The sequence below is a fragment of the Ailuropoda melanoleuca genome, chromosome 6 (assembly GCF_002007445.2).
Source record: "Ailuropoda melanoleuca isolate Jingjing chromosome 6, ASM200744v2, whole genome shotgun sequence".
NCBI lineage: Eukaryota > Metazoa > Chordata > Mammalia > Carnivora > Ursidae > Ailuropoda > Ailuropoda melanoleuca.
Genome location: NC_048223.1, coordinates 11427123 through 11445073, shown reverse-complemented (window position 1 = coordinate 11445073; position 17951 = coordinate 11427123). Strand labels below are relative to the sequence as shown.

Genomic DNA, 17951 nt, shown 5'->3' with positions numbered 1-17951 from the left:
TCATGTATAAGACATTGTGCTGAGCTGTAGGGGATATAAGGGTAGAGGTGTAGTTAGGGTAATATATACCCGTAAGCTCTCTCACCCCTCCTGATGGGAGATGTGCCTTGTCTGACTGGTGGTGTGCTCTGTGGTATGGAGGTAACAGGCCAAGGAGTTAATCCTTTACCTGGAGTTGGTTTGGTCACTGAACTTAAGAATGTTTTAAAGACTGGGGGTATAGTAAAGGTAGGGAGTGGGGAGGTGAAAAATGGGGTCAGAATGGGTCAACAAAAATGAGGAGGGTAAGAGACACATACTGGACCCAGGGAGAAAGATTGCTGGTGGATGAGAGTGGGCGATAGAGCAAGAGAATAAATGTGAAGAGGATCATGGGTGAAAACTTGGCAGAGAAGCTGCTCTCCAGAGCTGGCTTTTACTTTCATGGTATAGCTTGTGACAAAGTGAGGGGGCAGATGCCTGTCACCTAATGTGGGAGCCATCTTCCTGCTTCCTTCTCCAGGCTTGAACGTTAGTATTCTTAAGGAGGCATGGCTACATTTTCTAGAGACATGAACTCTGGAAACTCTGAGTTTAGAGGCAGTAGCCTACAAGTTAATAGTATTTTTGTTTTTCCTTCAAGTCAGCATAGTTTGGTCATCACGTCAAAGCTCAGTTCTCCATTGCTCCAAATCATCTTATTATTCTTGACTTTGGTGTGACTGATGTCTGTCAGTCACAAAGTTTCAGCCATTAACACATTACGAACTCATAAAAAGTATTGGCCATGGCTGCTGCTTTCCACTTCACAGTAAATTGAGCTCGTTTTTCTCTGATATTAAAAATATTCTTCCTGGAGCCCCTGGGTGGCTCAGTTGGTTAAGTGTCTGAGTCTTGATTTCATCTCAGGTCGTGATCTCAGGGTGATGAGATCTAGCCTTGTGTCTGGCTTCATGCTCAGCAGAGAGTCTGCTTGAGATTCTCTCTCCCCATCTCCCTCTGCCCCTCCCCCCTGCTCATGGGTGCTCGCTCTCTGTAAATAAATAAATAAAATTTTTTAAAATTTAAAATCACTTAATTAACATATAGTATATTATTAGTTTCAGAGGTAGAGTTTAGTGATCCATCAATTGCATATAACACCCAGCGCTCATTTACATCAGGTGTCCTCCTTAATGCCCCTCATCCAGTTACCCCATTCCCCACCCTCCTCCCCTCCAGCAACCCTCAGTTTGTTTCCTATAGTTAAGAGTCTCTTATGGTTTGTCTCCCTTGCTGATATTGTCTTATTTTATTTTCCCCTCCCTTCCCCTATGTTCATCTGTTTTGTTTCTTAAATTCCACATGAGTGAAATCATATGATATTTGTCTTTCTCTGACTGACTTATTTCCTTTAGCATAATACCCTCTAGTTCCATCTATGCCATTGCAAATGGTAAGATTTCATTCTTTTTTGATAGCTAATATTCCATGGTATCTATACCACATCTTCTTATCCAGTCATCTGTTGATGGACATCTGGTATCTCTCTCTCTCTCTAAATAAATAAATAAAATCTTAAACAAAAATTCTTCCTTGACCTATTCTATCTATGTGTCTCTCCATTCCTTCCAAGCTTTTCGAAGATAGGATACTTACTAGTCTCCAGTTTCTCATTCCCTCTTTTCTTCACATGAGCTCAACTACCTAGTTTTCACCACATTTACTCCACAAACACTTGCTCATGAAGATCCTCTCTGGATTGCCACATCCAATCGGCCTCTTTTAGTATTTACCCGAAGTCCTCTCCATGGCACCAGATACTTTTGACCACACCCCTCTTCTTGGTTTTCTTCTTTGGTTCCTATGTTATTATTCTCTTCTCTGTCTTCTTCTATCTCTTTGGCTGTCTTTGGTGGATTCCTTTTGGTTCCTTTCCTTTCTGATGTTGCTGTTCCCCAAAGTTATGTCCTGGTCCTCTTCTTTCCTCTCTGACCCTGAGTGTATTTTTTCATTCCTATAATTATAGAATTACTACCTGTATTTAGAATTCTATAATTATTTCTCTAATAGCTATAATATATAAATCCTAGACTCCCACATCTACATCTACAGGTCATATTGTACTCCTGAGATTTCAGACCTATGTATTCAACTGCCTGCAGGATGTTCTAGAAGTATTTCAAAATTAACATGTACCAAATTGGACTGAATATTTTCTAGAAAACCTGGTACTCTTTATTACCTTTATCAGTAAATGTCAACCCTTTGTTCAGCTGGCAGGATCTCGGACATCATCCCAGACATCCCCTTTCCTCTATCCTCCACATGCAACTGATGACCAAGTCCTGTTCTTTCTATCATTTTGACGTTTCTCTTGTTCATTCTTCTCTATAACCTTCTAACTAGTCTCCTCAGCTCCAGTCTCACCACAGAAGATATGTTCTTCAAACTCTTATCAGTGTGATCTTATAAAATACAAATCTGACCATTTCTGTCTCTGGTTTGAAACTAGTCATGGGGTTCCCACCACCCAAGAATAAAGCTTAGACCTCTTAGTCTGGCCTACCTGAGTGGCACAGTCCAGCTTCTGTCCATTTTGGCAGGCTTTTCTTTAGCAGAGCTCCCCGCACATACTTTGCCTGGTGAGAGAATGAATATGTGAATGAACCCATCATTGAAGTCACTAATAAACACAACAAAGTGTACCAAGTAGTTTAGGATCCGCTTCTGTCTGAAGCCTACTTATTGGATTGATAAACTCGTAGGATGTCCTGAATTAAAAATTTCAAGATTATAGGCAAGATTTAGTCTCTGTGATTCAGAAGGGTAGGAGCATGTAATTTCAGAGAGATAGATTTCACCTTTTAGCATAACTTTCTGCTAATGAGAGCTGGCCACAAAGCAGAGGGTTTCCCTGAAGTAGGGAGATCCCTATATCCCCACAGAAGATCCTTTCAGGTGACCAGATACGATCTGAGTGATTATATCAGGCCAATTGGGGGAGGGACTCCTGCACAGTGTGGAGAATTGGACTATAGGACCTCTCATTTCCCTTCCATGAGGAGAAGAAGAGGAAGGGAAAATAATTCATATTTGTTTGGGGACTTATTATGTGTCTGGCATTGTTCTTGGTGCTTTTTGTATTTATTGATTCATTTTCTCTAACAATTGCTTTAGAGGAAAGTGCCATTACCATCTCCATTTTATTGGTGAGGACTCTTAAATCTCAGAGAGGTGAAGTAACTTTCCCAAGACCACTCAGAAGGTAAATGATAGAGCTGGGCTTTTAACCTTAGAGTGGTTCTCAAAGTGTATTTCCTGATCAGTAGCATCAGCATCAACCGCGATCTTGTTAGAAATGCAAATTCTCAGGCTTTATCCAAGACCTTACTGAATCAGAAACTCTGGGGGTGGGGCCCAACCAAGTGTAGTTTAACAGCCCTCCAGGTGATTCTGATGCCCCTAAAGCTTGAAAATCACTGCTCTAAAGAACATTCCATTAAGTCTCATTATGTACATGGGAAAATATTAGGAAGAAAAGTCACTTCACAGTTTTTGGAGAATTTTGGAAAACAAAACAAAACAAAACTGCTCTCGGTCTATATGGCATCCGAGTGTGGGGCAGGTCAGGGGACTTCATGGTGGGTCTGAGCAGGCAGCAGCTCCCAGCAGATTACAAGGTAATTCAGAACCACATTTCTTCTGAGAATAGCTTCTCGTAGCTTCTCAGGTTGTTTCATATAAGGAACAGTGTGGACCTGGGTAAAAGTAAAAAAAAATTAAACATTACTAAAAACAATACCTTCCACTTTCAAATACAAAGACGATGCCACAAATCTTCCAACCCCCTTTTATAGAATGAGTTCAATAAAAGCAAGAGAAATTTTGTGTTAAAAAGAAAGCCAGATAGAACTGCTGGTAGTATGCTATCATTTATTTTGTTAATTCAGCAACATTTCAAGTGAGACCCAGACACTATAACATTTAAAAATAATACAACCTTGCTCCTGATGCAAGTGGCAAAAGCGAGAGGTCTCCACGGAGCTTTGCTAAAGGGAAAAAAAAAAAAGAAATTAAAAACCGTCCACTAATGTGCCGGCGAGTAATGAAATAAGAATCTGACACTCGGTGCATTGAAATGCAAACAAGATGTCCCTGTGTTACCCTGGCAATTCATCATAAAGGCCGGTGCATTTCTGCTTATTATACATGAGGTGCAGTGAATTATTACCAGGCTGGTTCTTCTAACAAACTTTTCAAAGTATGTACACAATAGGGTCAAAAGAGATTTATATGTGTGTTTGTGTGTGTGTGTGTGTGTGTGTGTGTACTCATGCTAGGATGTGCACATAGAATTGCATGTTTCTCTGCCTGTGAATACATGGAGCCAAAATATGTCTGGATTGTAAAGGAGAAATTCAGGTAATGATCCAAGTATTTGGAAGCCTTTTTCTCTCTCTCTCATTTCACTCTATCATCTATCTATCTATCATCTATCATCTATCTATCTATCTATCTATCTATCTATCTATATCTATCAATCATCTATCTATCATCTATCTATCTATCCATCCATCCATTCATCTATCTTATAGGTCCCAAGGAGGGGAGAATTAGAGGAGATATGGTTCTGTGGGCTGTAGTAATTGCTCCCAGGCGTGTGGATTGGGATTTAAAGGTCCACCCTCTTTGCCATGGGAGAAGCAGGAGATGGTGGGAGTGAGAGAAATAGGAGGAAGGCTGGTGAGGGGATTGCAGTGATTTCCCTGTGCAAAATTTCCAGGCACATCTCCCAAACCAGTTTCATTACAACATCTGGCATAAGGTTGGCACATAAGTGGAATTTAAAAAATGGAGATTCATATAGAGCACACACCAAAAATATCTAGAAGGATACACAGCAGCTTATAATAGTTACTATTGGGGAATGAGATTATGAGAAGGGAAGCAGAAGGCTTTACTCATTCATATACCTCAGTTTTATTTGTAAAAACTTTTTGTCATGGAATGTTCCAAATATATACAAAAGTAGAATAAAAACAAAATAAAATACCTGTATTATGCCCTAGTTTCAACAATTGTCAACTCATGGCCTATATTGTTTCATTTTATCTATCCCCCCAGCCCATTTCTCAACTCTCCAACTTATTTTGAAACAACTCCCAGACATAGCATTCACTAATAGTGTACCAATTGAAAAAATGAAAAAAAGGAACATGTTCTAATATAAAATAAGAAAGAAATTAATATGAAATCTATAATAATTCAAATATGGTTGGAGTTTCCATTGTCTAGTGAATTTTTTTTTTTAACAGTAATTCTCATACCTGGCTGATCACTGGAATTTCCTGGGAAACTTTTTGAATGTGAAGGTTCCAGAACCCACCAGGACCCACAGAAATCAAAATCTCCATGGTGGGCCCAGGGATATCTGTGATTAAAAAGTTCCATATGTGATTCTGATGATGAGCCAGGTTTGGGAACAGTTGGTCTACTTAAGATAAACTGTTTCAAGTACCTTCAAGCACTTTGGAAAGACTTAATTCCTTATAAGCAGTTGATACGCTAATTACAAATTTGCCTTATCTAGTCATTAAATTAGGTTCCCTAAGGACTACTCTGAATCCCTTGGATTAAAGGAGTAGTTGAATCTAGTTAACCCAGTTCTGATTAGTATATAGCTATAAAATAGAAAAACACATTTTCTTAAAATATTCTACAATTCGTACTTATTATCAATGTAATACTAGTCTTTGCTATAATTGGTGAAAACATGTGCTTTATTTTTGCCAGTAGATGCCCCTAATTTTAAGGTGAGGAAATGGGATCTCAAAGCAATTAAACAATTTTCCTAAGAATATATAGCTGGTTAATGGCTGATCCAGGGCAAATGCAAAACCTGCCTGTGATAGGCACTGGTGGTTCATTACAAATAATATGGGGTTCTAATGTTCCAAGGACTTAGAGTTTAGTGAGGGAGCAGTGACAATAAAGTAGTGAGTTGATCTCATTAAACAAGCTCAGGTGCCCAGAGGTGAAACTGTTTTAATTTTTTCAGAACAGAACTTAATTTCTATTTTGAACTTTTATTCTAACAGCAAATAACACTTTATTTTGGTCAATGTAAGTAATCTTGGTCACTTCAGGATTTCCTGGTCTGTCTCCTTCCATGGGGTTGAATTGAGTTCTGGAGGGCATCAGAATGCCTAGACTGGGGAGAAATTAATATTATCTTCTACCCTGCAACTGCTGAGCATCTCATCTCATTTCTCTGGTCTGTAAGGGCTGGTCCACGTAGATGGCAGCTGTAATTCTTTATCCTAACCACAAGGCCTTTCCAATCTGGGTCTTAGCTGTTCTCACAATAGTCTTGGCTATCTGCAGAAAGTTGGCTGTGACATGTGCTGTGCTGGTATGGTATAATAAAAAATATATATTTTATCTTTGTCCCTGGTTCTTGGCACAGTGCTCCTTGGAATTTCCTGAGAGATAAAAGTGATAGGAGCATCTTTTGTTAATTGCAATAAGCCCTTTTCAACTACACCTGAATTTAGGCTAATAATGCAACTGTTGGCAGGTCCTTAGATATCTTTTAGGATGGGGGGTGCTCACCAGAAAGACCAAACTTTGATTAGAAGCTTGGAATTTTCAGGTTCACTGCTGTACCCAGACCTCTAGGCTGGTGATTGAGTTCAATCACTAATGGTCAATAATTTTATCAATCAACTATATAATGAAATCTACATAAAAATCCCTAAATGGCTGGGTTCAGAGAGCCCTGATGCTGAGCTTTGGGAAATTCCATATTTTTTTCCAGTTACTGGATTTTACCTGGGAACTGAGCATAGATCCTTCTTACTCTTGGACCTCCAGATTGGTCTGGCAATTCTGTTATGCACACTGCCTCCAAAAGACTTGGCTTGGTGTGTATGGGGGTTGGTGGAGGTAGGTGGGGAGAGGTGGGAGAGCGAATGGCATGGGTATCCCTCTCAAGGACCCACCAGGATCCACGTTTCTCCCTTCCTACTTAGTGATTGCAGTACTGGTTTTTGATGTCTCAATATTCTCATAGAGTTTACTTATTTTTCAGTAGCATGATAGTGTGTTTTCCTTTGATCTTCTCTCCCCTTTGACTCAGGTCCCCAGATTATAGAATATTAATGCAGTCTATTATGAGTGGGGCTTGGGAAAAAACTGTCTTTGAATTATCTTTGACCACATACATTCTTTCGAATCTTTTAATTTATGGCATAAACTATGGCTTGACTTTTTCAGAGCTTAGAATGTCAATGCCCTCCAGCCAAGACCAGCAGGAACATACTTGTAGTAGAACAAATTTGGCTTATTATTTGGTGAAGTGAGGGAGAACACATACCGTAAAGAATCAAGGTGTTGTCTGTAAGAGGGTGTTAGAAAGGACTTAATATAGAATTTGGGCTTGTGTTAAGAGATTTTGAAAGGGTTTAGGAAAATGGGGTTTTTCTCTGGATTGGATGTTGTCAGGAAGTAGGGTAATTCTATGATTGGATATCTTAATACATTTTATCTAGCGGGAGGGAAGATTAGACAGAAGCTAAAGCTATAATTGGTAAAGAAGCAGTAGTCATTCATATTATCTGGGGGAGAGGGAAGTTGTGTATTTTTGTGGCTTGGAAATGTTTGTGTTTTGACTCTGTCCAGACATGCTTATGGACTAGTCTTGTTTTTGTCTTGATCCATTATGGTTTCATAGTAGCCTTGTCTCATACTAACATTCTGTGAAACTTTTTATGATTTACAGGAGACTACCCAGACCAATCTGTGGATGCCGGGCCAGCTCCTAGCAAAACCAAGGCCAGGCTGATAGTATTAAGCCAGCTCCCAAATGTCAGGGGTTGCTTTTTTCTTTCTCAGTATATGAAACCCAGATTTATGAGCCTTAAATGGATTTTTGAAGCACAAAAGCCAAGAATACATTATTTATGTTTTCCTATGTTCCCAAAGTCTAGCTCCTCAAAGAGAGGGGAGCCTTGAGATATCAGGTAATCCTAGAGAAAATGACATCAAAATTACAATGTTAAATCATTATCCTGTTATCTGTACAATGACATTAGCACATGATTGGTACTATGATGGAAGTAGCATTGTGCAGGGAGAAACTAACACAGCCTCTTCTTGGAAGGGGTGATTGAGATGACCTTTTTTTTTTTCCTTTCTCCAAATTTTTTAAAAAATTTTTTTATTATGTTAGTCACCATACAGTACATCATTAGTTTATGATGTAGTGTTCCATGATTCATTGTTTGCATATAACACCCAGTGCTCCATGCAATACGTGCCCTCCTTACTACCCATCACCGGGCTAGCCCATCCCCCCACCCCCCTCCCCTCTGAAACCCTCAGTTTGTTTCCCAGAGTCGATAGTCTCTTGTGGTTCATTCCCCCTTCTGTTTACCCCCCCTTCATTATTCCCTTCCTTCTCCTACCAATCTCCCTGCTATTCCTTATGTTCCACAAATTAGTGAAACCATATTGATGATTGTCTTTCTCTGCTTGACTTATTTCACTTAGCATAATCTCCTCCAGTCCCGTCCATGTTGCTGCAAATGTTGGGTAGTCCTTCTTTCTGATGGCTGAGTAATATTCCATTGTATATATGGACCACATCTTCTTTATCCATTTGTCTGTTGAAGGGCATGAGATGACTTTTTCACCAGAAGAGGGAGAGGGAAGAAAAGGTATTGTAGGTAGAAAGAAAAGCACACATTGGCAGAGCTGGGGGAGGAGAGGGTACCTTAGGGAAGTCAGTCATGGTACTTATCTTGCTCACAGTTCCTTTTAATAATAAAAGCAACAGGGGCACGTGGGTGGCTCAGTTGGTTGTGTCTGCCTTCAGCTCAGTTCATGATCCCAGGGTCCTGGGATCCAGCCCACATGGGGCTCTCTGCTCAGCGGAAAGCCTGTTTCTCCATCTGCCTGCCGCTCTCTCTCGCTCTCTCTCATATAAATAAATAAATAAATAAATAAAATCTTTCAAAAAAAAAAAAAGGCAACAGATTTCACCCCTGTCCAAAGCTGATTGGATTAGAAGTGCTTACTGACCCAAAAGGGCAGCCACTTTGTAGGCTGGTCAGCAGCCTACGAGGTTGCCCTGCATCTAAAGAGGAGCTGGGTCAATCAGATTTTCTCTTTTTCAGGATCGTGGCCTAGGAAATGCCAAGAGAAAGAGGCTTTGAGGGGCTAGAGTTGAAGTTTAAGTGTTGTGTGAAGAGGAGCCTTCAGGAAAGCTGTTAGTCAAGAGGGATTGTGGCCAGAGTTATGGGGAGCAGGGACTCAAGGCAAAGAAATGGCAGGCTGAAAGAATAAGCGGTGGGGTGACTTCAGCAGACAAACCCCAGCGAAAGAAGATACCTGACAATAACTGACTCCTCTTAGGGCAGAGCAGTAAGGTGGAAATCACTCACTTCTACAGTTCCTCTTTTCCCATGGGTTGAAACTGATTTGACCAGAATCTTTGTTCCCGGAGTTCAGGTCCTTTCCTCCTCCTCAGCACTCCACAGATAGCCTTACAGTGTTCCTCCTCCGACTCAAATCTGTTTGAATTCTTTGAACTGAAAGAACCCAACTAAAGCAAACACACAGGGAAGCAGGGACCAGACCCCGGTGGTGGGTGCTGTCTGCTAAGACCTGGGGCTTATAAGTAAATGCCCCATCAGGGCTCATTCAATTGTAAGTGATGGAAAACCATCCGTTTGTTTTAAGACCAAATAGCATTGTGTCATCTCATATAACGGAAAAGCCCAGGGATAGTTAGTGTGAGGCATGATGGCTTCAGGGCCTTGGACAATGTCATCAGGGCTGTCTCTCCATGTCTCTGCACTGTCCTTCTCCACATGTTCTTAAGGCAGGCTCCTCTCTAGGTTTATAGCCTGTGGACATAGAGTGTCTTCTTGGTTGCTTTGGAAAAATTCCTGGGAATGAGTATTAGGCCAACTCGAATTAGGGACTTGTCCCTGAACAAATCCCCATGGCTGTTAATACCTAGTGGATTGGTAGGACTAGCCCTGTTCAAGGATAAAATTGAGGGTAGATGCTAGACAGGCAAATTTAGCAGGCTGTCGGTGTGTCCTCATGTGTATGTACTTGTGCATTTAAATGCCTTCATAAGTTCTAGCCACTAGGAAATGAGGAGCCTAGGTAAGAAGGAAAAAACAAAACACAGCCATTATCTGGACACAAATGCATCTTTTCATTTTAGTAAGAATTAGTTCAGAAGCCAATATACATGTAATCTGTTTTCATTACTTTTTTTAAAATCTTTGAAAATAGCTTTGGAAGTTGATGTAGTTGGCGGCACCATGATTAGAAGGTCATAGGACCCTGAGAAAATGAGGTTTGTGATGAGCTTGGAAGGAAACCAGCCGTGTGTAACAGAAGGGTGTTTTCTGGAGTTGAAAGGGTTGAATCTGGTTCTGTCATTTAGTCACTCTGCTTCAGAACCTGTAGTTGGGGATGGTGATAGACATCTTGTAGTGCTGTTGGTAAGGGTTAAATGCAAGCGAAAATACCGGGCACATGGGAGGTGCTGACTAATGATTAGCTGTTGTTATCAGGAGCCTAGACTATTCCAAGATCCTCCTGCCTTCAGGTAACATACACCGGATCCCTTCCCCTGTCGGTTTGGCTGCTCTGCCTGAGTCTACATCCAGCCAACTCCAGGTAAAGAAAAACCTGGTTAAAATCAGTTGACAAGGAACACTTCGAAAACTAAAGGTTGAATTCAGCTGATAGCAAGTTAATAATTAGCCAGAATAGCCTGATTATGATTAGAGAAAACATATGTCAGAATTCAGTCTTTTTATTTTCCAAATTAGTTTGTGCATGTGGTTATCAACTCCTGTTATAAATGACATTCTAAAACCTTATGCCTAGCAGTTTGTAAAGCAGCCCTAGAAAGAGCATTTATGTCTGTGTGTATATGCATTTGTGCACACATGTGTTTTGTGTGAACATGAGGAACAGTAGTGTTGCTGAAGGGACCATGAATCTGGGAACAGAGGTTGATGAAGTCCCTGGCAGGTGGTAGGATCCTTGCCAAAGCTGTGACTGATTCCGGGGGAATGACTGACGGGCTTGCTTGACTCTCACTCGAGGCTGTTCTTGCTGTGGCTGTCTGTAGTAGACTAGGACCAGAGAAAATGTCTCAATGGAGAATTCAAAAGCTGGTTTTGAATAGAAACTTGCAGCAGCCAGAGCAATAAGACGCAGTCAGTGGGAACCTGGCTCTGTGGCTCACGAGCTAAGTAGTGGTCCAGAGCTATGCTGTCTATGCCTTAATGCACCGTCTGCCTCATCCTTGCAAGCCAGGTGTGTGGGATTGGCAGGGTGAACCGGCTCCAAATCAAAGCCCACGTGGACGCCCGGAACTACTTTCATTGGCCCTTCCTCTAGCTTATCAGAGGGGAATAGTTGCTTGGCAGCTGGAGTTTTATGAAGGTAATGTCAAATTTTAAGGCTTATAGTTGAGTACTGCTGACTTCCATGTCATATTTTTCCAGCCCAGAAATAAAGTGCAATGAGAGTTCGTTCATTCATTTTCATTCATTCGTTCTACCCTGTCTTCCTTTTAAAAGAAACGGAAGTATTTTTCAATAAAAAGAGAAGCCACTGAGGGACAGGAATATAGATGTACCTCAAACTTCAACTGATATTTTAATATAATTGATCTTAAAAATATAGTTCTGGGATTCCTAGAAGAAAGGGAAACACATTGTATCTGATAAAGGGAAGCATACCAGCACATCTCCAGAGAAACTTTTTCTTGTTATAATTTCCCTAAGTGCCATTCAGGTGTGTAAATTCCTCTAAATAGTGGCTCTGCAAGTGTGGTCCCTCGGCCAGCAGCATCTGGGAACTTGTTAGAAGTGCAGACTCTCAGGCTCTACCCCAGACCTGGGCATCAGATACTCTGCAGGTGGAGCCCAGCAATCTGAGCTTTACCAAACCCGGGTGCTACTGATTACTTTGAGGCCTTGTTTAGCATGTCCACAGCAATCTGCACGAGCAGGTGACCCATTTCTCGGCCTTCCCCATACTTACGGTCTTTGTATAACACTGCAATAGGGAGGCCAGGCTGTCTGTCACTAGGTTTATTCAATCATGCTTGTTTTTAGGAAGATGATGGCTATTTTTGAAAGACACATTTCTATCAGCTTTTTTTTTTAAACAAAAGAGTAAACGTTTTATTATTTGTACATGAATCAGCTTGGTCCGAGGACACCAAGCTAACTCATAAAAGTAGCTTTAAGCGACAGGAGGGTGTTTGTGGTCTTTCACATTTATTGCAACATCATGTATATTACCTACTTGCTAAGCAGGGAGAGGCCCCACATCAGACACATCAGACTGTTCGGAGCAACATGCTGGGGGTGTCGGAAGTAGGGAGTACAGAGCTGCTAAGGCCTCTCTTTGAAAGACAGGGTCTGTGAAGGTCTCTGCAGGAAGAGAGCTCTGCAGGACCGGTCTTCTGTGGGGAGGAGCCCTCTGAGCCGGGACTGCAAACGGACAGTCACTGCTGGAAGAGTGCTTGTCAGAACAGGGCCCCACATGTGGCAGGGCCCCAAGGGCCTGGGGACGGAGGGGGTCACAGGGGCACCACATGAAGGGCAGGCAGACGCTCCCGGGGAGGGGCCATGTACTCTTCTTCTCTGAGCAGCAGCCGCAGGATGTTGTTCTTCTTGGGTCAGCTGCAGACGTGAGTGTTCTGAAGCCGGTGGGCACATTCTCCTTCTTAGCATTTGGGAAGAGCACAGGGATGAATCTGGAATTCATGCTTCCTTGTTTTATGAACTCAATCTGCATCATTCGATGAATGTACTTAGTATGTAAGCCGTGCTCATCCTCGCCTGGCTGCGACTCTGCTCCTTCCACATCCTGTTTGTATTTGGGGCTGATTGCTACAATTATCATCGCTGTCTTATCTCTAAGGTAGAGTTCCAGGCACTTAATGATATCAGGGCCTCAGATGCTAGCCTTAAGTATGTCAACTGCAGTTTGGAAGCCATTTGCCAACAAAAAGTTCACGAGTTTCACCAGCTCCATGGCTGCGTCCATAGAATAAGTGATGAAGACTTTCCATAAATCTGGCAAATTGCTAGTTTTCAGAGTTCCTCTGGCTGGAAGTTTACTAGGGGTCTAGGGACAGCAGCTGGGGATAGAGCCTGGGGACTTGGTGGTCTCAACTCTGCAGGGAACTCCAGCTCGATTAGGTGGCTGGTTCCTCGAGAACCCTGGGGAGGAGTGGCCTCTTTGTCCGGGCCTCTCATCTTGGTCCCAGGGGCTGGTGTAGTTCAGGATGACCTTCTGCACAGGGTGTAAGCCCCTCATGCTGGCTCCAGGTAGGAGCTGCCCTTGCCCAGTCAGCTGGGCCACTTGCTGGTAGGCTGCTTGAGGGTGGTCATGGCCACATGTCACCTGGTGATAGGGGCCTCCGGGACAATTGTAATGAGAGTTCCATTGAGCATGTGAGGGAGGGTTGGGAGGCAGCATCTGTGCACATGCTGGGTACCTCTGAGGTTCAAACTGAGGGAACTCCCTGGACCTGAGAGGTCTGGGTAGTTCCTGGGTGTAACACGCGGAGGTGAGGGGCAGGGGCCAGGGGCCTTTCCAGCTGCCTGATGCTAGGATGTCCTGGGGCTGGAAATCATACCCCGTATCTGTTGTAGGCAGATCTGGAGCTGCTCGATTCCTGTGGGGTCCAGGCTGTTGCACTGTCCCTTGGCTACTGCCCAAGGAGTCCGCTGAGGCATTAGGTAAACTTTGGTCTGATTTGTCTGAGTCATGGCCAGTGTCAGGAGAAGGTGCTGAAAGCTGAGATCCCAGCCATTGATTCCTTTTTTCCATAAAAAACCCCTAATCACAGACTCAGGCTCATGCTCCCTGGCTGCTGAGGAGCCCGAGGGAAAATCTGCCGGGGTCTGGGTGTCTCCTCCAGAAGCTCCAGGATTTTAGTGCGCAGGCAGGTGACCTGCTGGGTCACAGGCCTTAGATGATTTGAAAGTCTCAGGAGTGGGTGAGCCTGAGAAAACACTCCTGAGGAACAGTGAGGGGTTTTGGGCACTGACAAGCTGTTGGGTGCCATGTTCCTTAGATTTGGAGCAGGTGATTCTGATTCCTCTTCCAGGGAATAGTCTGGGATAAGTTAACAAACTTGGGTATGGTTCTGATTCGTCATCCTCCACAGGCATACTTCAGTTCATTCTAGTTTCTTAGCACCACCAAGGACAGACAGACTGGCCCTCCATCAGCTCTTTTCACCTTCAGACTTGTAGTGATGTAACATAAATGCTCTTTTGCATTTTCTTTAGCTGCAAATCTTTGTCAGTGTTGTTGGAAAAAATACCCTATAAAATATAACCAGTGTAATTTCTTTGCAGTTTCTCCCTTAATATGTGCCTTGCTATCGTATTAGAAGTAGAAATCTAATTTACATGCAGTAAATCTAATCAAAGTTTCTAATTCCCCACAACGTACATTTATATTTGTCTTCTGTATTGAAATCAGCACACTCATCCATCTGGATATTTGCAGAACAACTAGCTTTTTCTTTCTATGGAATTTCATGCTTTTTTTTTTCCTTAGCAAACTTAATGAACAATTTAAGAGCAAATGAAAAATTCAGATATTTGTCCTTCAGTTTCAAAGGCGAATGAGAGACTTGATGCTTTGTTTTTCATTCAGGTACACAATGTTATATAGACTCACTGAATATATATCACTGTTGAAACACCTCCAAGGATTCTGCATTTAGAACATTTCAAACTTTTGGCCAAGGTCAAGTAGAATATCGTGCGTGTGATCGTTCTTCTTTCATCCACCCTATCTAGGACAATGCCTCTAAATCTCTTTCTGTGGAAGAGTACATGGTCTTGATTATTATAGCTTTATAATAGTCTTGAAATTGGGTAGACTGATTCCTCCCAATTTCTTCCTTTTTAAAAATAGTTTTAATTATTCTAGTTCTTTTGCTTTTCTATGTAAATTTTATAATCTGGTTTATATCTGCAAAAAATATTGCTGGGATTTTGGTAGGAATTACATTAAACTATATATCAACCTTGGGAGAGTCGACATCTTTACCAATGGATTATGGATTGAGTCTTCCAATCCATAAATAATGCCTCTCCATTTATTTAGACTTCTTTGATTTCTCTTATTTAGTACTGTGTATTTTTAAGTATACAAATCCCATATGTTTCATTAGATTTATACCTAAGCATTTAATTTTTTTGAGTGATTTTAAATGGTATTGTATTTTTAAATTTGGTGTCCATGTGTTCATTTTTAGTATATAGAACCACAATTGTGATTTTTCAGATTTTTCAGATTTTTCTGTGATTTTCCCATGACGTTGTTGAATTCACCTATTAGTTCTTAGAGGGTTTTTTTCTTTCTTCTTCTTCTTTTTTAATTCCTTGTGCTTTTCTACATAGGTAATCATGTAACCTGCAAATAGGAATAGTTTTATTTCTTCCCTTTTGATACGTATGCCTTTTCCTGCCTTATTGCACTGGTTAGAACTTACAGCATTATGTTGAATAAGAGTGGTGAGAGCAGACATCCTCATCTCATTACTGATCTGAGGGGGAATACATTCAATTTTTTCCCAGTAAATGTGATATTAGCTATAGTTTTTTTTGAATATTCATAGGAATATTCAAAATATGACCTTGAATATGAATATTCAAAATATGACCTTTATCAATTTTGTAGATATTTTCCTCTATTCTTAGTCTTCTGAGATTAAAAAAAGAATCATAAATGGGTGTTGGATTTTGTCCAATGCTTTTTCTGCACTGATTGATCATATGATTTACCTTCTTTAACTTGCTAATGTGGTGGATTACATAGATTTTTGAATATCGAACCAGCTTTGCATCCCTGGAAAAAAATCCCACTTAATCATGATGTATCAATATTTTACTAGACTGTTGAATTCTGTTTGCTAATATTATGTTAAGGGTTTTTGCATCTGTTCTCATAAGGGATATAGGTTGGTAGTTTTATTTTTTTGTATTGTTTTTGTCTGGATTAGGGTAATACTAGCTTCATAAAACAAATTAGAAAGTGTATCCTATTTTCTAGAAGAGATTGTGTACAATTGGTGTTAATTCTTCTGTAAACATTTGGTAGGATTCTCCAGTGAAACCCTCTGGGCCTGGATGTTTCTTTTTTTTAAATAGTTTTTAAATTATGAATTCAATTTTCTCAACAATTACAAGGTTATTCAAATTACTTGTGTTGGGTGAATTGTGGTAATTTGTGTTTCTTGAGAAAGTGTGCCATTTCGTCTATTATTATGTATGTGTGTAGAGTTGTTCGTGGTGTTGCTTTACTTTTCTTTCGATGTTTGCATGGTCTATAATGGTATCAGCTATTTAATTCCTGATATTGGTAGCTTGTGTATTCTCTTTTTTTTCCTTCTCAGTCTTGTTAGAAGTTTATCAATTTTATCCATCTATTCAAAGAAACAGCTGTTTGTTTCATAGATTTTTCTTTAATGTTTTACTGATTTCAGTGTCATTGATTTCTGCTCTTATCTTTATTATGTCCTTCGTTCCACTTGCTTTGGAAGTATTTTGCTTTTCTTGTTTTGGTTCTTGGGTTGGGAGCCTAGGTTACTGATTTTAGGTTGTTACTCTTAGTGCTATAAAGTTTCCTCTAAACACTGTTCTAGCTGTGCCCCATACATTTTGATAGTTTGTGTTTTTATTTTCATTCAGTCCAATTAACTTTTTTAGTTTTTCTTGAAATTTCCTCTTTGACCTAAGGATTATTTGGAAGTATGTTATTTAGTTTCCAAGTATTTTAAGATTTTTCCTTTATCTTTCTGTTATTGAACTTTAGTTTGATTCCATTGTGGTTGTAGAGTACACTTGTAAGATATTAATTCTTTTAAAGTTTTGAGGTTTATTTTATAGCCCACGACATGATCTGTCTTGGTATATATTCCATGAGCCCTTGAAAAAAATGTGTATTCTGCCATTATTGGGTGGAGTGTTCCATAAATATTGATTAGATCTTGTTGGTTGAATGTGTTGTTGAGTTCTTTTGTATCTTATTTTCTGTCTAGCTCTATAAATTGCTGAGAGAGGGGTGTTAAAGTCTCCAACTATAATTGAAGATTTGTCTCTTTCTCTTTTCAGTTTTTGTCTTACATACCTTGCAGCACTTCTGTTTTGGGTATACACGTTTAGAATTGCTGTGTTCTTGGTGGATGGGCCCTTTTATCCTTATATAATGTCCTTCCCCATTTCTGGTAATTTTCTTTGCCCTGAAGTCTACTTCTGCTTTCCTTCATTACTATTAGCATGATATATAGCTTTCTATTATTTTACTTTCAACCTGCCAATATCATTACGTTTGCAGTGAGTTTCTTGTAGATAGCATATAGTCGGGTCAGATTGTTAAGCCAATCTTAGTCTTTTAATTAGTACATTAAAACCATTCACATTTAATGTAACGATTGATATGTAAATATTGATATGTTACTATGTTACCAAGCCTGCCATTTTATTTTTTGTTTCCTCTTTATTCTGTTTTCTTTTTCCTGCTTTCCTATGTGTTGCTTGAACATTTTTTAGAATTCCATTTTGATTTATGTATGGTGTTTTTGAGTGGATCTTTTTGTATAGATTTTTTTAGTGGCTGCTCTAGATATTACATTATATATACACATAACTTATTGCAGTCTATTGATGTTGTTATTTTACCAGTTTGAGGGAAGTATCGAAACCTTACCTCTTTTTATGTCCCTTTACTCTCTCCCACTTATAATATAGTTGTCTTAAATATTTCCTCTATGTTAGAGGAATCTATATTAGAACCACATGATTCTATAATTTTTGCTTCACTATCAATAATAAATTAGACCACTCCAGTGGAGAAGTCTATTTTATTTACCCATAATTTAGCTGTCACGTTCTTTCTTCTTTCTTGATGTTCTAAGGTTC

At 40.3% G+C, this 17951-nt stretch overlaps 1 pseudogene; it reads right to left on the bottom strand.

Moving 5' to 3' along the window:
• Positions 1-12583: 12583 nt before the first annotated feature.
• LOC100480036 lies at positions 12584-14198 on the bottom strand (annotated as a pseudogene).
• Positions 14199-17951: the final 3753 nt, after the last annotated feature.